We start from the raw sequence: 6333 nt of genomic DNA on the forward strand, positions 1-6333 counted from the left end.
TTTTCTATCTAACTAAAAAGGAAAGTTTTAATTTTAACACAGTAAAAATCCAAAATTGTTATAAATCAAGAATTATATTTATAACATTTAGTCCATTTACATTTGGCAAATTAAGAAAATATTTTATTATCTATCCTATCCTTGTGATTCTGACTTCTTTTTTGTGACTAAGAAATACTTCAATTATAACTATCTAGTCTTCAGCTCCATCAGAAGGATATAATATTACTTAAGTAAACAGGAAGTACATTGTAAGCAACTTCCAAAGTTCTTGAAATGACAGAGACATCTTGCTGCTTGGACAGTCACCCAAAGTTTTTTTGTAATGTTGGGACAGCCATCTTCGGTCTATGGTATCACATAATATCTGGCAGACATTTCAGTGAAGCAGGAAATTTGAAGATCTGTTTTGCCTTATAATGACAAATTTTGTCAGTTGCTGTCTTCTGTGTCCTGCAGAATGTCTAACAGTTTCTTTTGTGATATAGGAATCCTGAAGGACCATCCCATCATTTGGAAAGTTTAGCAGTTACTTTTCTGTGGGTCCTACATGTCCAGTTCATACAGTATACCATCAAGCAGTCCAGGCAAGAGCAGTTTCTTACCCAAATGGCTAGCCTTGTCACATTGAAGGCAAATTCTATGCCAATCAACCTCTCTGAAGTAATTGGTGCTGCCAGAAGCAAGCATGTCTCACTGTTGAGAAAAGTCTAAGTGCTTACAACATTTTCAATGCCATATTCTTTAGGTCTTTGAATGCTTTGAAGAATACCTATCCATTTGAAATATATCTATATATCTAGAAAACCCAACTAACATGACATAAAGTTTAGTTATTATCTATGACGATCTATTAAGCCAAAATTTTAATTATACATTACATTTTAATGAGCTGTAAAAACATAGTACCTTAAACAAGGTAAAAATATACATATACCAAAATGTATCTTAAAGTTTTATCAATAAGACAAAATCCGTACCAATGTGGCATTTATTTCTATGTCATATCCGTCCCCTTTTTCATTTTTAGAAAGACCTTGACTGTGATCATTGACCATTTATAATTAATCTCCTTTAAATAAAAAAAACATTTATATGCAATATTTTGAATTTGGTCATAGTTTTATAGACCAGTTTCTGCTATTTGTGGGTGCTGTTAATCAGGTCTTTCATAGTGTATCTTGTGTGGTTGGTCCATCTCAGTCAGCAGTCCTGAAGCTGTCGTGAATGTTGGACCACCTGGGCCTTCGGTTCAGTGGGTCTTGTTTGATCAAGCCATATTAGCTGGTATGAATATACGGATTTTTAGCTTGTGTGAAAATAAAAGCAGAATCTCTTTTCCAAAGTAACATGTCCTCAGACGTAAATTTTGAAGTCAAGATGCCTTTAAAATATATGTTAGTCTAGCATAACAACCATATAATGGAATGTCTATAGTTAGCTGATTCATAGTCCAAAAAATCATGAAAATGCAATAATATACATAATCCAGACACTTTGTGTATTTTCCATCTTTACATGGCTTTCACTTTTTTAATTTTAGTTTTTTGAGTCAGGCTTTCTCTGTTTATATTTGGCCATCCTGGATCTCACTCTGCAGGCTGTCCTTGAACTCCCAGAAATACCCCTGCCTCTGCTTTGCAATTGCTGGGATTAAAGTCACATACCACCATGCTCAGATACTCTATTTTCCTTTTTTAAGGATTTCCTTCATCCTTTTTCTTTTCTCTACCAAGCCTATATTTTTTGAAAAACACTGTAAGCAGTTCAAAGGCTTTTTTAAAAATTTCCATCTGAATATGTCTTTACCATATATCTCTATTTTTTTCTGAGCACATGAGTTTTTAATCAGCCAAGTGAAATAGCTAGAATTAAAGCTGCAGCTTTGGGGGTTGGCCCCACCCTATATTTTAACTTCCTGAGTCTAGCTTCAAGGAGGAGGTACTGGTGAGAGTCAGATTTACTGGCACAATTTTGTGGAGTTTCTAGATCCATACCACCACCAAGAAGCCTGATGTTGGCTACTCATAAACACTACTTAAGTGTTTGGTGCCAGAGTCTCTTTAAAGAGCTGTGAAGTTTTTGCCACTAACATTGAGTCAGGAGGTCTCTCTTAAAGGAGCCATGCTTCTGCTTGCTTTTAGCAAGAGTCTACCAGAATAACGATGGATACCAAGAAGCTGTGCATCACTCTGTTGAAGAATTTTTGTTGAGAATTTTTTTTAAAACTTTCTCAGGCTTTATGTGGAAATTCTTGCCAAACATTTGAGCATGATTTGTAGTTGGAAACTGCACTTTTGTTTCCTGGCTTCCAAGACCTGATTAATCATATAGAAACTATATTAATTACAATGCTGTTTGACCAATGGTATAGGCATATTTGTAGCTAGCTCTAACATAATAAATTAGCCAATTTCTATTAGTCTATGGATTGCTACGTGACCATGGCATTGCCTCATTTTCTACATATCTTGCTTCCCAGCAACTAGTTGGCATTTGTTTGGCTCTACCTAATCTCTCTCTATATCTCTGATTGGATTTTTTTCCTGACTTTACTTTGCCAAGTCATTGGCTAAGTCAGCTTTAATCATCAACCAAGAGAAACCATATATATATATATATATATATATATATATATATATATATATATATATGTACACACACACAAAAGGACATCCCACATCAGTCTAGTACCAGATAGGAGTCCAAGAATATCAAGTTTTTTACCCTGAGCAAGGCTTGTTCCACGTCATATCTTCTCACACCATATCCTCATAGGAATTCTTTGAAACAAAATAGAATACTGAGTTTCAGAAAGTTTAAAGGGACATAGCTTTTTCCAACATCATACATGTTCAATATTAAAATTAGCAGAAATCTCTTTGATAAAAAAAAATCATCATTTCTTAGTTGAAACCTCATGCTAACCTCTAAATATGAACCCAATACATACATCTTGCCATTGTTTTGACTGAAGTAAAAGTGAATACTGAAGTCCAGCAACAGAGTCAGCAGAATTTAATATTCTGTTCTTCTCTGCCTGCTTCACAGTATACCTCCTCACTTCCTGCTCACTCATTCCCAAAGCAGAAATACTTTAAGAAACAAGTTTTAAAAGGTGTTTACTTTATTGAAAAGAATTTAAGCTTCAGCCAGCAGGAGAGTCTCTTGCAGATAGGCTGCTCCGTTACTCCCATCCCGACCTTCAAGCTACAAGCCTACCTCCACCTCCTAACCCTCCTATCCTCCTGCATTCTCAATGAAAGTCTGAAATGCAGGCTGCTACTATACAGTGAGGACCAAGAGGTGAGTGACCAGCCAGCTGTCCGGACACCCCACACTCTAGGCCTTCCATAGAGTCCCTGGGGCCCCCTCCCACCCACTTTGGCTTCTATGGCCAGCCAGCAGAAGAGTTTTCTGCAGTAGGCTGTTCCATGACCCCCATCCCAACAATTGGACTCTTCAAGCTACAAATTCCACCCCACGCCCAAACTTGCCTATCCCCCTTGGCAATCTCAGTGGAACTCTGAAACACAGCCTGATACTACACAGAGAGGACCACGAGGTAGAGTGCTCCAAACCCCCTAAGACACAGACAGTGACAGAATAAAGCTGACCAAGAACAGATTCCAAGACACAAACACCTACTACCAGTAGTGGACTGAGACACAAAGACACTGCCCGCATCAATTGAAGAAAGACATGAGTAAGCATCAATGCAAGAATGAAGCAAAAGAAAATGATTTTATAGATAACTTTATGAAGATGATGGAGACTTTTAAAGAAAAAATGAAAACTCCCTAAAAGAAATGTAGGAAAAAACAAACAAAAATTGAAAGAAATTAATAAATCTCTCAAAAAAACCCCCAAGAAATACAAGAAAAAATAATCAAAAGGTTGAAACAAACAGTTCAAGACTTGAAATCTGAAATAAGGCAATAAAGAAAACACAAATTGAAGGAATTCTGGATTTGGAAAATCTGAGTAACTGAATAGGAACTTCAGAGGCAAGCATAACCAATTGAATACAAGATATGGAAGAGACAATCTCAGGGGTAGAAGATAATATAGAGAAATTCAATTCATTGGTCAAAGAATACATTAACTCCAACAAATTCTTAATACAAAACACCCAGGAAATCCAGGACACCATGAAAAGACCAGACCTGATAATAATAGGTATAGAAGAAGGTGATGAACTCCAGATCACAGGCACAGAAAATACATTCAACAAAATCAAAGAAGAAAACTTTCCCAACCTAAAGAAGGCTATCCCTATGAAGGTACAAGAAGCTTACAGAACACCAAATATACTAGATCAAAAAAGTCCCCTTGCCATATAATAATCAAAACACAAAACATACAGAATAAAGAAAGAAGATTAAGAGCACCAAAGGGAAACAGGCAAGTAACATATAAAGGTAGACTTATCAGGATTACACCCGACTTATCAATGGAAACCATGAATGTCAGAAAGTCCTGGGCAGATGTGTTGCAGACACTAAGAGACCATGGATGCTAGGCCAGACTGCTATATCCAGAAAAGCTTTTAATCACCATCGATTGAGAAAACAAGATATTCCATGACAAAACCACATTTTAAAATAATCTATCTACAAACCCAGCCTTACAGAAAGTATTAGAAGGAAAACTTCAAACCAAGGAAGCTAACTGTGCCCACAAAAACACAGGCAACAGATAACATCACACAAACAAAACCCAAAGAAGGAAAACACATACAATACCACCAAAAATTAAAAGGAATTAGCAGTCACTGGCCATTAGTATCTCTTAATATCAATGGATTCAATTCACCTATAAAAAGACATAGGCTAAGAGAATGAATATGAAAGCAGGATCCATCCTTGTGCTTTGTACAAGAAACACACCCAACCTCAAAGATAGACATTACCTCAGAATAAAGGGTTGGGAAAAGATTTTCAAACTAATGGACCTAAGAAACAGGTGAGTGTAGCTTTCTTAATATCTAACAATATAAATTACAAAATAAAATCAATCAAAAGAGATGGGGAAGAACACTTTATACTCATAACAGGAATAATCCATCAAGATGAGGTTTCAATCCTGAACATCTATGCCCCAAATACAAGAGTACACACATATGTAAAGAAAACAATACTGAAGCTTAAATTGCCTATCAAACACTACACACTAATAGTAGGAGACTTCAATAATGCACTCTCCCCAATGGACAGGTCAACCAGACAGAAACCTAGCAGAGAAATAAGAGAACTAACAATATCATTAATCAAATGGAATTAACAGACAACAGTGCCAAACACAAAAGAATATACCTTCTTCTCAGCACTTCACGGAACCTTCTCTAAAACTGACCACATATGTGGTAACAAAGCAAACCTCAACAGATACAAAAAACCAGAGTAATACCCTGTATCTTATCGGATCTCTATGGTTTAGAATTAGAATTCAACAGCCACATTAATTTCAGAAAGTCCATAAACACATAGGTATTAAACAGTGCACGAATGAACCACCCTTGGGTCAAGGAAGAAATAAATAAATTAGCGACTTCCTAGAATTCACCAAAAAATGAAGGCACAATATACCTAAACCTATGGGATACTATAAAAGCAGTGCTAAGAGGAAAGTTTATATCACTAAAGGCCTACATAAAGAAAGTGGAGAAAACTCACACTAGTGACTTAAAAATATCTTTGAACATTCTAGAACAAAAAGAAGAGGACTCACCCAGGAGGAGTAGAACATAGAAAATAATCAAATTGAGGACTGAAATTAATAAAATAGAAAAAAGAAAAAAATACAAATAATCAATGAAACAAAGAGCTGGTCCTTTGAAAAAATTCAACAATACAGAAAAACCCTTATCCAAAGTAATCAAAAGACAGAGAGAGAACATCAAATTAACAAAATGAAAAGAGATACATAACAACAGACACTGAGGAAATCCAGAGAATCATTAGGTCATACTACAAAACCTGTACTCTGCAAAATAGGAAAGTATAAAAGAAATGGACAATTTTCTGGATAGGTACCAAAATTAAATCAAGACCAGGAGGACAATTTAAATAGTCCTATAACCTTCAAGGAAATAGAAGCAGTCGTCAAAAGCCTCTAAAAAAAAAAGTCGCCCAAGACCAGATGATTTCAGTGCAAAATTCTACCAAAACTTCAAAGAAGTGCTGATACCTATACACCTCAAAGTGTTCCACATAATAGAAACAGAAGGAATATTGCCAATCACTTTTTATGAGGCTACAGTTACCCTGATACAAAAACCACACAAAGATTCAACCAAGAAAGAGAATTACAGACCAATCTCACTCATGAATA

This window comes from Microtus pennsylvanicus, chromosome 19 (assembly GCF_037038515.1).
Source record: "Microtus pennsylvanicus isolate mMicPen1 chromosome 19, mMicPen1.hap1, whole genome shotgun sequence".
In the NCBI taxonomy this organism is placed as follows: Eukaryota; Metazoa; Chordata; class Mammalia; order Rodentia; family Cricetidae; genus Microtus; species Microtus pennsylvanicus.